Here is a 15,889-nt window from a genome sequence, read left to right on the forward strand (position 1 = left end):
AAAAGCAAGGAGCAAAAATAAAATTGGGTTGCCTCCCAACAAGCGCTATCGTTTAACGCCCCTGGCTAGGCATGATGATTTCAATGATGCTCACATAAAGGATAAGAATTGAAACATAAAGAGAGCATCATGAAGAATATGACTAGCACATTTAAGTATGACCCACTTCCTATGCATAGGGATTTTGTGAGCAAATAACTTGTGGGAACAAGAATCAACTTGCATAGGAAGGTAAAGCAAGCAAAACTTCAAAACTTTAAGCACATAGAGAGGAAACTTGATATTATTGCAATTCCTACAAGCCCTCCCTCATAATAATTTTCAGTAGCATCATGAATGAATTCAACAATATAACCAGCACCTATAGCATTCTTTTCAGGATCTACAAGCATAGAAAATTTACTACTCTCCACATAAACAAGATTCTTCTCATTCAGAATAGTGGGACTATCATAAGAAACTCGAATACTATAAATTGTTTCCACATTAAAAGAGTAATGTTTAGAAAAAGGGTAATCATAATCATGAGAAATCATCACTACTTTTTATAGTATATGTATCATCACAATAATTATCATAAGTAGCAACTTTGTTCATCATAATTGATTGAAACCTCTTCCAAGATAGTGGAATCATCACTAAATAAAGTCATGACCTCTCCAAATCCACTTTCATAATTGTCAAAATAAGATTCAACATCCTCCAAAATAGTGGGATCATTACTTACTAAAGTTGACACTCTTCCAAACCCACTTTCATCAATATAATCATCATAAGTAGGAGGCATGCTATCATCATAATAAATTTGCTCATAAAAACTTGGGGGGACAAAAAATATCATGTTCATCAAACATAGCTTCCCTAAGCTTGTGGCTTTGCATATCATTAGTATCATGGATATTCAAGGAATTCATACTAACAACATTGCAATCGTGCTCATCATTCAGATATTTAGTGCCAAACATTTTAATGCATTCTTCTTCTAACACTTTGGCACAATTTTCCTTTCCATCATACTCACGAAAGATATTAAAAAGATGAAGCGTATGAGGCAAACTCAATTACATTTTTTGTAGTTTTCTTTTATAAACTAAACTAGTGCTAAAACAAGAAACAAAAATATTCGATTGCAAGATCTAAAGATATACCTTCAAGCGCTAACCTCCCCGGCAACAAGGCCAGAAAAGAGCTTGATGTCTACTACACAACCTTCTTCTTGTAGACGTTGTTGGGCCTCCAATTGTAGAGGTTTGTAGGACAGTAGCAAATTTCCCTCAAGTGGATGACCTAAGGTTTATCAATCCGTGGGAGGCGTAGGATGAAGATGGTCTCTCTCAAGCAACCCTGCAACCAAATAACAAAGAGTCTCTTATGTCCCCAACACACCCAATTAAATGGTAAATTGTATAGGTGCACTAGTTCGGTGAAGAGATGGTGATACAAGTGCAATATGGATGGTAGATATAGGTTTTTGTAATATGAAAATATAAAACAGCAAGGTAACTAATGATAAAAGTGAGCATAAACGGTATTGCAATGCGTTGAAACAAGGCCTATGGTTCATACTTTCACTAGTGACAGTTCCCTCAACAATAATAACATAATTAGATCATATAACTATCCCTCAACATGCAACAAAGAGTCACTCCAAAGTCACTAATAGCGGAGAACAAACGAAGAGATTATGGTAGGGTATGAAACCACCTCAAAGTTATCCTTTCTGATCGATCTATTCAAGAGTCCGTAGTAAAATAACATGAAGCTATTCTTTCCGTTCAATATATCATAGAGTTCGTACTAGAATAACACCTCAATACAAAAATCAACCAAAACCCTAATGTCACCTAGATACTCCAATGTCACCTCAAGTATCCGTGGGTATGATTATAAGATATGCATCACACAATCTCAGATTCATCTATTCCACCAACACAAAGAACTTCAAAGAGTGCCCCAAAGTTTCTACTGGAGAGTCAAGACGAAAACGTGTGTCAACCCCTATGCATAAGTTCATGAGGTAAGTAAATAAGCAAAGAACAATATATGGAAAGCTCGTAGGCAATGGATCGGTGATAGAGAATTATGCCGGATGTGGTTCATCATGTAACAGTCATAACCTAGGGTGACACGGAACAAGCTCCAGTTCATTGATATAATGTAGGCATGTATTCCGAATATAGTCATACGTGCTTATGGAAAAGAACTTGCATGACATCTTTTGTCCTACCCTCCTGTGGCAGCGGGGTCCTTATGGAAACTAAGGGATATTAAGGCCTCCTTTTAATAGAGTACCGGAACAAAGCATTAACGCATAGTGAATACATGAACTCCTCAAACTACAGTCATCACCGGTAAGTATCCCGATTATTGTCACTTCGGGGTTAACGGATCATAACACATAATAGGTGACTATAGACTTGCAAGATAGGATCAAGAACACTCATATATTGATGAAAACATAATAGGTTCAGATCTGAAATCATGGCATTCGGGCCCTAGTGACAAGCATTAAGCATAGCAAAGTCATAGCAACATCAATCTCAGAACATACTAGGGATCAAACCCTAACAAAACTAACTCGATTACATCATAGATCCCATCCAACCCATCACCGTCCAGCAAGCCTACAATGGAATTACTCACGCACGACGGTGAGCATCATGAAATTGGTGATGGAAGATGGTTGATGATGACGATGGCGACAGATTCCCCTCTCCGGAGCCCCAAACGGACTCCAGATCATCCCTCCCGAGAGCTTTTAGGGCTTGGCGGCGGCTCCGTATCGTAAAACACGATGAATTCTTCTCTCTGATTTTTTTCTTCCCAAAACACAATATATAGAGTTGGCGTTGGAGTCGGAGAGGCACCAGGGGGCCCATGAGGTAGGGGGTGCGCCCTAGGGGGGCAGGCGCGCCCCCCACCCTCGTGGTGAGGTGGTGGGCCCCTTGGCCTTCATCTTTTCCAGGTATTTTTTATATTTTCCAAAAAGTTGCTCCATGAAGTTTCAGGTCATTCCGAGAACTTTTGTTTCTACACATAAATAACACCATGGTGATTCTGCTAAAAACAGCGTCAGTCCGGGTTAGTTCCATTCAAATCATGCAAGTTAGAGTCCAAAACAAGTGCAAAAGTGTTTGGAAAAGTAGATATGATGGAGACGTATCACTGCATCACCTCCATGACTCTCCGGACTATTTATGTGTGTTGCTGGTGCGGCAGGAAGATATCACAAGATGTGTACCATGATATGGTCATCCAGGACACACCTGCACTTGAGAGATTACTTGTAGTTGATCAATAAGGTCCAACAAGAATCAATGTTATTTCTACGCCGAAATTGACAGTGGTGGGTGAGGGAGTCCTGGACTGAGGGGTCCTCGGGCGTCCGGCCTGTTATCCATGGGCCGGACTGATGGGCTGTGAAGACATGAAGGCCGAAGACTGCACTGTGTCCGGATTGGACTCTACTTGGCGTGGAAGGCAAGCTTGGCGACCGAAGATTCCTTCTTATGTAACCAACTCCATGTAAACCCTAGATCCCCTTAGTGTCTATATAAACCGAAGGGGATAGTCCGGAAAGTAGACCACATATACTCATTACCATATTCATATGCTAGACTTCTAGGGTTTAGCCCTTACGATCTCGTGGTAGATCAACTCTTGTAATACTCATATTCATCAAGATCAATCAAGCAGGAAGTAGGGTATTACCTCCATAGAGAGGGCACGAACCTGGGTAAACATTGTGTCCCCTGTCTCCTGTTACCATCGACCGTAGACACACAGTTCGGGAACCCCTATCCGAGATCCACCGGTTTTGACATCGACATTGGTGCTTTCATTGAGAGTTCCACTGTGTCGTTGGCGAAAGGTTCGATGGCCCCTTCAATCGTCAATAATGACGCTGTCCAAGGAGGAACTTTCCCCCCGGACAGATCTTCATATTCGGCGGCTTCATACTGCGGGCCAACTCGCTTGCCATCTGGAGCAGATCAACAGCTACGCCCCTGGCCATCAGGTCAGATTCGGAAGCTTGAACTATGTCACGGATATCCGTGGAGACTTGATCTTCGAGGGATTTGAGCCTGCGGCGATCGCTCCCCCTCATCCCGATGAACGTGACTTAAATCTGTCATCGGATCACAACCAGGAGATGGTTCCTACGGCTGCAACGACCTTAGAGCCGAAGCAGATCGAGCCATCCGAGGCCTCAGACTCCGCGGCGTTGGAGCCACACATGGACTCGACGCCCTGCAATATTTGCTTTAACGGAACTTCGAACTCGTCTCCAGTTATAAGTTTCAGATTGTGTACGCCCGCGGACACCGAGCTAGATCGGTTATCGATCCTCAAGTTCAGTGCCGCTGACGTTTTCCAGCACTCGCCTTTGGGTGACATGCTAAAATCTTTAAATAATTTGTCCTTAGAGAAGGACTCACAACCGAACTATGTCCGGTTTGAGCTGGAGACGGATGATGAGGAATCTTGCTTCCCACCCGCCACCCACTTCATAGCCACCGTTGATGATTTAACCGACGTGCTTGACTATGCTCCGAAGACATCGACGGTATGGACGACGATGCCGACAAGGAGCAAGGCCAAGACCCGCCATTCACTGGACGTTGGATGGCTACCTCTTCATACGACGTGTGCATGGTTGATACACCTAAAGGATCTGGTGATGACAAAGAAGAGCCAGATGCGAATAAAACCTCCGAGACACAGTCCAAGCGCCAGCGGCCCAAGCGCCGCCCCAAGCCCCGCCGCTCAAAGGATGGCAACACGGGCACCGGAAAAATAGTACTCCGAGTGACGCCAAAAACAACGAAGATCCTGTCGGGGCTACATCCGAACAGGAACACAACAACAGGCAAGATAACCCTGACGAACAGGCCATAGAAGATGACTCGGAAGATGATAGCTATCGTCCACCCACCGAGGAGGAGACAAGCCTTGGCAACGAAGACTTCATCGTGCCTGAGGATCCTCTCGAGCAGGAGCGCTTTAAGCTTCAGCTCATAGCCACTGCAAGGAGCCTGAAAAAGAAACAACAGCAGCTGCAACCTGAACAAGACCTGTTCGTCGACAGATGGACTGACGTCCTGACAGCCGAGGAATACGGCCTCAACCGCCCAGCCAAGAGCTATCCGAAATGCAGACTGCTACCTCAATTCGATGAGGAGGCGCCGGAGCACATATCTCCCTCGCGTAGTGCGGACCGACCACCACGTGGTCGGGACAGAGCAGCTGAACGGCCACCCCGCGGTCGGGTTAAAGTAGCAACTCGGGCCGAACAGTAGAACGCCCCACCACCCCGCCAAAATAGGGACGGAAGAGTCCGGAGTCATATGTACGACCTCCGACAGACTCTGGACAGTAGAGCGGGACACACAAGATCGATCTACGGATCACGAGGACGTGCCTTGAAGCACGACGATGGATACCTATTCGGACGTGACAAACCTAACCACGCTCAGGCCGAACGCCGCAGACGGACTCCATCGGAGCTCCGCCACGATGCGGCCCGGTATAGAGGTGCCGCACACCCGCTCTGCTTCACAGATGAAGTACTGGATCATGAATTCCCCGAGGGGGTTCAAGCCCGTCAATATCGAATCATACGACGGCACAACCGATCCTGCAGTATGGATCGAGGATTTCATTCTCCACATCCACATGGCCCAAGGAGACGACCTCCATGCCATCAAATACCTCCCATTAAATCTCAAAGGACCAGCTCGGCACTGGTTAAATAGCCTTCCTAAGAACTCCATCGGTAGCTGGGAGGACTTGGAAGAGGCTTTCCTCGACAACTTCCAAGGAACTTATGTCCGGCCACCAGATGATGATGACCTAAGCCACATAGTTCAACAACCCGGAGAATCAGCCAAAAAAATTTGGACTAGGTTCCTAACCAAAAAGAACCAGATCATCGACTGTCCGGATGCCGAGGCCCTAGCAGCCTTCAAACACAGCATCCGTGACGAATGGCTAGCACGCCACCTCGGACAAGAAAAGCCGAAGTCAATGGCAGCCCTTACGGCACTCATGGCCCGCTTTTGCGCAGTCGAGGACAGCTGGCTGGCTCATAGCAAAAACACAGCCAGGGATGTAGGCCCCACAGAGGCCAAGAACAGCACCGGCAGGCTCCGGCGTAATAGACACAAACGCAGAAGCAATGGCGACAACACCGAGGACACCACAGTCAATGCCGGATTCAGTGGCTCCAAGTCCGGCCAACGGAAGAAACCCTACAAAAGAAACAATGAAGGACCTTCCAGCCTGGACCGCATACTCGACCGTCTGTGCCAAATTCACGGCACCCTGGATAAGCAAGCCAATCATACCAATAGGGATTGTTGGATCTTCAAGCAGGCTGGCAAGTTAAATGCTGAAAAAAAAGAAAAGGGATCACAAAGTGAGGACGAGGATGAAGAGCCCCAGCAGCCGAACACCGGGGGAGAGAAGAAATTCAACCCCCCCCCCCCAATCAAAGCGGTGAACATGATATACACCACACACAGCCCAAGAAAGGAGCGCAAACGAGCACTCAGGGACGTCTACACGGTAGAGCCAGTCTCCCCAAAATTCAATCCATGGTCGTCATTTCCGATCACCTTCGATCGACGAGATCATCTGACTAGTATCCACCACGGCGGTTCAGCCACACTGGTCCTCGACCCAATCATCGACGGATTCCACCTAACACAAGTCCTGATGGATGGTGGAAGCAGCCCCAACCTGCTGTACCAGGATACAGTACAGAAGATGGGCATTAATCCCTCACGAATCAAACCAACAAAGACTACCTTTAAAGGAGTCATACCAGATGTAGAGGCCCGTTGTATGGGCTCAATCAAGTTGGAGGTGGTCTTCGGTTCTTCGGACAACTTCCGAAGCGAAGAGTTAATCTTCGATATCATCTCCTTCCGCAACGGCTACCACGCATTGCTCGGACGAACCGTTTTTGCTAGATTTAACGCAGTGCCACACTATGCTTATCTCAAGCTCAAGATGCCCGGTCCACGCGGCGTCATAACAGTCAATGGCAATACGGAATGCTCCCTCCGAATAGAGGAGCAAACCACCGCCCTAGCAGCAGAAGTATAGAGTGGCCTTCTCAAGCAGCATTATAATCCAGCTGGCGAGCCCCTGGACACCGTCAAGCGGGTCCGGACTACATTGCAACAGGACAACACGGCTCGTCAAGAGCTCGACTAGCAATTCGGCCTCTGTCCCAGACCCAATGAGGTAGTGGCATCCGTACCACGCGTACACAATTACGCACGCAAAATTCCATGGACATCGACGGAGGCACAAGATAACCCGGGTTCTACAATTCGGCCAGACCGATCCCGGACACACATACTTTTATTTCTTTTTCTTGTTTCAGGCACATTTTTCCGCGAGCCTGATGTCAAGACCTTTAGCAAGACTGAAATAGAACGGAGGCAAGCACCGCAGGTGTGTAGGGTAACCTGTATACATTCTTCTTGACGGTACTCATACTTATTTCTCAGGACCCACACGTTGCGCCCTATCGATTCCGGCATGTTAAAAGGATGGATACTTCTCGCACCATTCGTACAAGATACGCCTCGACGTATCCATCTAGTTATAATAAAAATGGTTCGTGGCCCAGTTCCTGTGGTTTTGCTTCTTACTTCATTTTTATTTCGATCTGCTTATTTCCTGCATCGACACTCTTTTACGTTCAATATTCGCTAGGGGCTACCTGTCGCCCCATAATACGACAGCACAGTCCGAACACTTCTTATATAAGTTCGGCACCCTGAGTTTAGCATTATATGCATTGGCTCTGAATCATGTCTTTGGTCAATAGTTGGGTTGCCCAGCTCCTGTGCTTGCTACCCTACATTCCGCTCCATCGGCTAGGTTAGTAAAGGGAGAACTACTGCGATTGTGCCCTGGCTTTAACCAGACGAGCACCTTAGTAGAGAAAGCCGAAAACTGACTGGCATGATATGGCAAGAGCCGGTCAGCTACTCGAGGGTTACAAATCATTGGAGAATTTTCCCGTGTTATGCGGGAGATCGGCACTTCCCGATCAGATGCAGACAGTACTCTGGCTTAAACCAGGGGCTGCGCCCATGCTTTATTAACTCCTATGGCTAAGTGAGGGCATTAAAGCCATAAAGTCTGATTGCCTTGTTCGTTGCGCTAAACAACTCCTTCAAGGACCATGTAATTGGATCAATATTGTTTAGATCCCATCCCGAACACCTCCGTACTATCTACGTGAGGGCAGAAGCCCACGACTGGCCAACCCTCAGATTACACACAACACGGCGTATAGGAGGAAACAATTCAAAGCATAATAACATTACATTACAAAAACTGGCTTTATTCAAACACAATGTCCTTCGAACATTGCACCGCTACAAGTCGAGACCCTTCTATGACATCCTCGAAATACCGCTCGGGTGTGCGGTGCTCCTTGCCCTCCGGCGGCCCGCTGGCGACTTCAACAGCGTTCATCTTCGCCCACCACATCTTGCAGCGAGCGAAGGCCATACGGGCACCTTCAATACAGACGGAGCGCTTGATAACGTCCAGCCGAGGACAGGCGTCCACCATCCGCCTCATGAGTCTGATGTAGCTGCTAGGCATAGCTTCGGCTGGCCACAGCCGGATTATCAAATCCTTAATGGCAAGTTCGGCCACCCTATGCAGCTCCACCAGCTGTTTCAGCTGATCGGTGAAGGGCACGGGATGCTCTGGTGCCGCATACTGCGACCAGAAGAGCCTCTCCGAAGAACCCCCGCCTTCGGCTTGATAAAACTCCACGACGTCTGATACACTGTGTGGCAAATCCGCAAAAGCCCCTGGGGAACTCTGAACCCGGGTTAGTAAAAGGTACTGCTTCTCCGCATACTTACTTTGCATCTTAAATCCCTTACCCGTTGTGATCTTCTTGGCCTCCTGGATCTCCAGGAGGGCGGCCCGGGCCTCATTCCGTGCGGTCTCCATGCTCTGACGATCCTTGGAGAGCTCGGTCCCTCGAACCGACGCATCATGCTCCAAGGTATCGCATTTTTCACCGCATCCTGGAACTCATGGTGGACTTCTTTGACCCGGGCCTTTAGCTTCTTACGGGCGGCCTGCTGCTGGACAGCCTGCTCCGCGGCCTCACCCAGGGACTTCCTCAGGGCCTCGACCTCGGTCACGGCTTCTGCACATATCACAATACCGCCGTCAATATACATCGCTTATCCTTTCCCGAACATATAGCAACTCCTTCCTCACCTTGCTTCTTGTGGAGCCAAACCTTAACCTCGCCGAGCTCGTTCTCGGTCTGCTCCAGCCTCCGCTTTAGCTCGGAGACCTCGGCAGCATGCGAAGTCGCGGCCAACAGGGACGCCTACTTATCGATACATATTCATTCAACCTCTTATAATTAAGGATTGATCCCATGTCCGGTTCTCCTCGCCGAACACCGGACAACGTCTCAGGGGCTACGGACTATATGGGGTTTTTCTTTCTTACCTCGAAACCTGTTAACAGGCTGCTGCAGGCTTCATTCAGTCCGCTCTTGACAGACTGAACCTTCTCGATCACCGCACCCATAAGGATACGGTGCTTGTCCATGACGGAGGCGCTTCGTAGCGCCCCCATCAGGTCATCTGGCGCTCCCTGATGGACAGGAGCCACCGGTGGAGGCGACGCACCCCCTCCTTCAAAGGGGGCTGCTCGCCCGACTCCGGAGCCATATTGGTCTCCGGAATCGTATTCGGCTAAGGGCCGAACTGGATATGACCCTCTTTGCCAGTCTCCATGGGGATTGACTCCCCCATGTGTCCGGCAGTGGAGGTCCCGCCTTGTGGCGCCTCCCGGACAACATCCTGGGCTCCTTCCTTCGGAGCGATCCTCCGGGATAACACTTCGGTGTCGTCCTTGGCCCCGGGGGAGTAAGCAGGTGGTGGTGACATGCTCGCCATCTCCGATGGAGCCAACGAACCTCCAGATGAGGATCGCTGGATAAGGTCACGGGCCGGACTGCAATAGTGTGGATTAACCATGTTAGAATAATAAAAAGAAAGGGCTGGATGTGCGCATAAATAAGCCATGTCACTAACGATGTGCCCTGGGGCCTAGTATGGGGACGACGATCCGGGCTACTGTCAACGTCCCATGCGGTGTCGACCGCTGGGGCGCCCTTCCCCTTTTTGGGCGCTATCGCCTCCAGATGTGCCGAGGACACCCTCTTCTTCTTCTCCTCGGGAGGAGGGTTGTTTTCCTCCTCCTCCTCCTCTTCCTCGTCGTTGTCCTCAGGGACAGAGGAATGGGCCTCGTCATCTTCGGACATCGCGTCCGAAGTGCCCTTATGATGGGGGCCACTCTTGGCCCCCTTGGCCTTCTTCTTGGCCTTCTTTTCCGGCGCCGTATATGGCGCCGGCACCAGCATCTTCGCCAGGCGCGGGATGGCTGGTTCTTCGGGCAACGGAGCTGGACACTGGATCCGCTTCGCCCTCTCCACCCAGTCCTAAGGGAACAATACTAAGATCTCAGACATCATCCTCGAAACATTGGGAATACGTTAAAAGTAACACACCTCGCTAGCGGAGCGGTTACAATGGTGACCATGGTCTGATTCCGTGGCCGGTGGCTTCTCGTTGCCCTTAAATAGCAACTTCCAGGCCCCTTCATGAGAAGTATCGAAGAGCCTTTTCAGGGTCTGGTGCTTCTTCGAATTGAACTCCCATAAAGGGCGGCTTCGGCGCTGGCATGAAAGAATCCGGTGGACCAACATCACCTGGATAACGTCAACGAGCTTGACGTCCTTGGTCACCATGCTTTGAACGCGCGTCTGCAGCGCTATCAGCTCGTTAGGTGAACACCAGTCCGGACTCTTCTCGACCCAGGAGGTGAGTCGCATGGGAGCACTGGAGCGGAATTCGGCAGCTGCGACCCAGTTGGTGCCGCGAGGTTCTGTGATGTAGAACCACTGCTTCTGCCATTCCTTTACTGTCTCCACAAAGGTGCCATTGGGCCAGGAGACGTTTGATAGCTTGCTCACCATGGCCCCTCTGCACTCCGCATGTTGTCCATCCACCACCTTCGGCTTCATGTTGAAGACTTTGAGCCACAACCCGAAGTGGGGATGGATGCGGAGGAAGGCTTCGCACACGACGATAAACACTGAGATGTCGAGGAAGGAATTCAGGGACAGATCATGGAAATCTATCCCGTAATAGTACATCAGCCCGCGGACGAAAGGGTGGAGTGGAAACCCTAGCCCGCGGAAGAAATGGGGGATGAATACTACCCTCTCTGTGGGCTCTGGCATGGGGATGACTTGTCCCTCGGCTGGCAGACGATGGGTGATCTCCTTCGCCAAATATCCGGCTGCCCGGAGCTTAGTAATGTCCTCCTCCTTGACAGAGGAGACCATCCACTTGCCCTGGCCGCCAGATCCGGACATGGTTGCTCGAGTGGAAAGGAGATGAGAACTTGGGCGCTGGAACTTGAGATCGGAAAGGCGGAGACGGAGAGAGAGCGTGAGGAGAGTAAGAGGGAGTCCTTATCCCTTTATAAAGGCAGCAAATATTAAGAGCCTCCTCACTCGCCTTAGGATTCGCATGTTCCCTAGGGATGTATGAACGGCACGGTTGAGTTACCCATGCCCGCATTAATGAGAATCCCGCAATAAGGGGGCACGATCTCTGTTTTGACAAGACGTGCCAATAGCAACCGCGTCTCGAAGCATGGAATGGCAGAAGAAAAACGGTTCGAAATTATAACCGGACACACATGATGTCGTGTTGGAAAAAACCTGTCAACAGATTAGATTCGTGCAAATATTATATTCTCTCTGCGGTTGTGTATGGTGTGCGTAACAGGTCAGGATACTATCATTGCATCCGAGGACTATCTTGGAGTTCGGAGAAAGGGGAACCCACCTTGCAATTCCGAAGACAATCTGCCCGCCGGACTCCTCATCATTGAAAGCCAGGTTCAGGGGCTACTGAGGGAGTCCTAGACTAAGGGGTCCTCCGGCGTCCGGCCTGTTATCCATGGGCCGGACTGATGGGCTATGAAGACATGAAGGCCGAAGACTGCACTGTGTCCGGATTGGACTCTACTTGGCGTGGAAGGCAAGCTTGGCGACCGAAGATTCCTTCTTATGTAACCGACTCCATGTAAACCCTAGATCCCCTCGGTGTCTATATAAACCGAAGGGGATAATCCGGAAAGTAGACCACATATACTCATTACCATATTCATAGGCTAGACTTCTAGGGTTTAGCCCTTACGATCTTGTGGTAGATCAACTCTTGTAATACTCATATTCATCAAGTTCAATCAAGCAGGAAGTAGGGTATTACCTCCATAGAGAGGGCCCGAACCTGGGTAAACATTATGTCCCTTGTCTCCTGTTACCATCGACCCTAAATGCACAGTTCAGGACCCCCTACCCGAGATCCGCCGGTTTTGACACCGACAGTGGGCTACTCGTCTGACAAATGCTGCAAACTTGTTATTCGATCCACACCCGTTCAGGTACAACAGCCACCTTCTACCTCTCCTTCTACAAATTAACATTATTTCTAATTTTGAAGATGTTTGTTCGTCTGTCATTTAGAAAATGATTCTGACAAGCTTGACCCCGAAAATGCGCACAGTGAAGGTCTTGGCACTAGAATCTATCGGGCCCGACCTGGAGCAAGTTGTCAGTTTCCTGAGATGCTTTCTGTGCTTGGAGAAGCTATATGTCGAGGTGACGTTCCTTTCCTGTTAAATGTTAACCATAAGGGAGTTCAATTTGTGACACCTTTTTCCAAGTTTACAATGATAATGTACTACGATTTCTGAAGGTTCTTTTGGACGATTTCAGTACATACATGCCCCCCCCATATTGGTTGCTTGATCCATATGGTTACAATCAATAAGCATTTCTCCTTAGGATTCATCTATACTAGTTTTCTTAGGGAACTTTTCATCCACTCCAACCTCTTGTGAAGAAGGCTACATTTTTCTAGAATGTAATCAAATGCCCATCTTAATCATGTCAGATCGAAGATGGCATGTTAGTGCATTTGACAAATCCTGCAAACCAAATAGCTAGGCATGTAGTAATGTTCAAAACTGCATGTAGGCACTAACACGTTTTCTTATTTTGCAGATAAGATTAGGCCCAGTGGTGGATAATGTGATACAATATAACAATCATGTTGAATGCCTAGATCTTCATCTCTCAGAAATTACTTTGAACTCCTACCGAGGGACCTTACCACAGATTATATTCGCCGGGTTATTTGTTCTCAGAGCAAGGGTGCTGAAGGAAATGAGCTTTGGCCTACATTTCTTTCGCAAAATGAATGGTTTGTTGATCAGCGCCGGCGCCTGTGGCAGAATGGAGTAGGCTCCAAAAATGCTAAATTTCATTTTGGAACTTCAGATGACAGAGTAATCGGAAGTCATCGTGTCAACCCCATACATGACTTCTTAGTGGCTGACCCCTTTGCAAAAATTGTGAGGTTTCAAAGCCAGACTTAGAAGTGGTGATATTAGTTTAAACCTCTCTAGTATCCATGTTCAGCGGATCAGCACGAGCGTTTGCAGTTGATGAGCTGAATTTCATTTCTAATATCAGTTTGAACCTTGTCATCTTCGAATTTGAGCCATATAACTCTAGAATTTGAACCTTGTAACATTTCGAGCTTTTGTGGTACAATCGTTGAAATGGCATCGTATGAGACTTGTATATTGCTAGCACTATTTTGACCTTAATATGCAATGGTCTTAGATTTTATTAACCATTCTCGAATCAGTTTACCTTGTCGATCTCATAGCACACGATCTGTATAGCTAACTCAACTGCGATCTTCGACATTATTGCACACAGTTGGTTTCTTCCACCGTGTGCACTGTAGAGCGCAGAATTAGTTATTGCATTCGAGGGTAAACTTATGACCGAAGTCATTCCACACACTTCATTTTTACAAAGCTTTTTGCCAATAAACGCCCACGATTTGTCCCTCTTCTATCCGACGCGTGGCCAAACTAGCCGGGCGGGAAGCTTGCGCGGTAAACAACGCAGTAGCATGGGAACAGGCTCACCTACATTTGGCGCCTCTTCGAGCCCACACATGCGGTGCGGTGTTGTCAAGCGTGCACTAGAATCCTCCGCTATGAACGTCGTGAGAAGACGTGACGATTACAGGCTGGCCGGCCCCCATTTATTACAGCGGCCATTTAACCTACTCTTGTGTCTCTTCAACCTTTTGATCGCGCCCCACCATTGCAAGAAGCACACCCACCATGAGAAATTCTTAGAGGGTATCCTACGCAGCACCAATGCCGCTCCGAGCGGCTGCCGACGACGAGCAGCAGTTCACCATGCGTGCCATGGTGGACACCCACACAGAAGGTTCATGGACCCCTCGGTGGTGTACACCAACGACCCGGTCTGGGTGGAGCACTCCATCCACATCATGGAGCCGTTGCTTTATGTGGAGAAGTACAAGGTGGTCGGGTTCGACCTCGAGTACACCTGCGCTCGTGTCGGGTGTCGTCCCAAGGTCGCCATCGCCCAGATGTGCATGCGCCACCACGTCCTCGTCTACTAATAACCCACAAGTATAGGGGATCGCATCAGTTTTCGATATGTAAGAGTGTCGAACCCAACGAGGAGCTAAAGGTAGAACAAATATTCCCTCAAGTTCTATCGACCACCGATACAACTCTACGCACGCTTAACATTCGCTTTACCTAGAACAAGTATGAAACTAGAAGTACTTTGTAGGTGTTTTTGGATAGGTTTGCAAGATAATAAAGATTACGTAAATAAAAATTAGGGGATGTTTATATAAAGACACAACTAAGTTAGTTTTAGTAGAGAGCTTGTTGTTACGAGAAAGTTATTTGTCCCTAGGCAATCGATAACTAGACCGGTAATCATTATTGCAATTTTATATGAGGGAGAGGCATAAGCTAACATACTTTCTCTACTTGGATCATATGCACTTATGATTGGAACTCTAGCAAGCATCCGCAACTACTAAAGATCATTAAGGTAAAACCCAACCATAGCATTAAAGCATCAAGTCCTCTTTAACCCATACGCAAACAACCTACTTACTCGGGTCTGTGCTTCTGTCACTCACGCCACCCACCATAAGCAAATCATGAACATATTGCAAACCCTACAGCGGGAATCCCTCACGCTTGTGTGACACGGAGAGCACCAAAGGACAGCACCAATAATAAAACATGCAACTCAAACCAATCACGGTCATCAATTAACCCATAGGACAAAACGGATCTACTCAAACATCATAGGATAGCCATACATCATTGGGAAATAATATATAGCGTTGAGCACCATGTTTAAGTACAGATTACACTGGGTAAGAGAGAGGTTACACCATTGCATAGAGGGGGGAAGAGTTGGTGATGATGGCGGTGAAGTTGTTGATGAAGATTTCAGTGATGATGATGGCCCTCGGTGGCACTCCGGTGCCACCGGAAGCGAGGGGAGAGAGCCCCCCTCCTTCTTCTTCTTCCTTGACCTCCTCCCTAGATGGGAGAAGGGTTTCCCCTCTGGTCCTTGGTCTCCATGGCGTGGGAGGGGCGAGAGCGCCTTCGAGATTGGATCTGTCTCTCTCTGTTTCTGCGTTCTCGGATTCTTCCCTTTCACCGTTTATTATATTCCCAGAGATCCGTAACTCCGATTGGGCTGAAATTTTAACACGCTCTCTATCCGGATATTAGATTTCTTGCAGCGTAAGAAGGGCATCAACCGCCTTACGGGGTGGCCACGAGGGCCCAGGGCGCGCCTGCCCCCTGGGGCGCGCCCCCCTGCCTCGTGGCCCCCTCGGGCATCGTCTCGCATGGATTTTTCTTCCCAAAAAACATATATATTCGA

General features: G+C 48.3%; 1 pseudogene; it reads left to right on the plus strand.

Moving 5' to 3' along the window:
* The first annotated feature begins 3,876 nt into the window (after positions 1-3,876).
* Positions 3,877-7,615, plus strand: LOC147978613 (uncharacterized; annotated as a pseudogene).
* The last annotated feature ends 8,274 nt before the right edge of the window (positions 7,616-15,889 follow it).

Source organism: Triticum urartu, chromosome 3A, assembly GCF_056163025.1.
Source record: "Triticum urartu cultivar PI428250 chromosome 3A, HENAU_Tu73, whole genome shotgun sequence".
Taxonomy (NCBI): domain Eukaryota; kingdom Viridiplantae; phylum Streptophyta; class Magnoliopsida; order Poales; family Poaceae; genus Triticum; species Triticum urartu.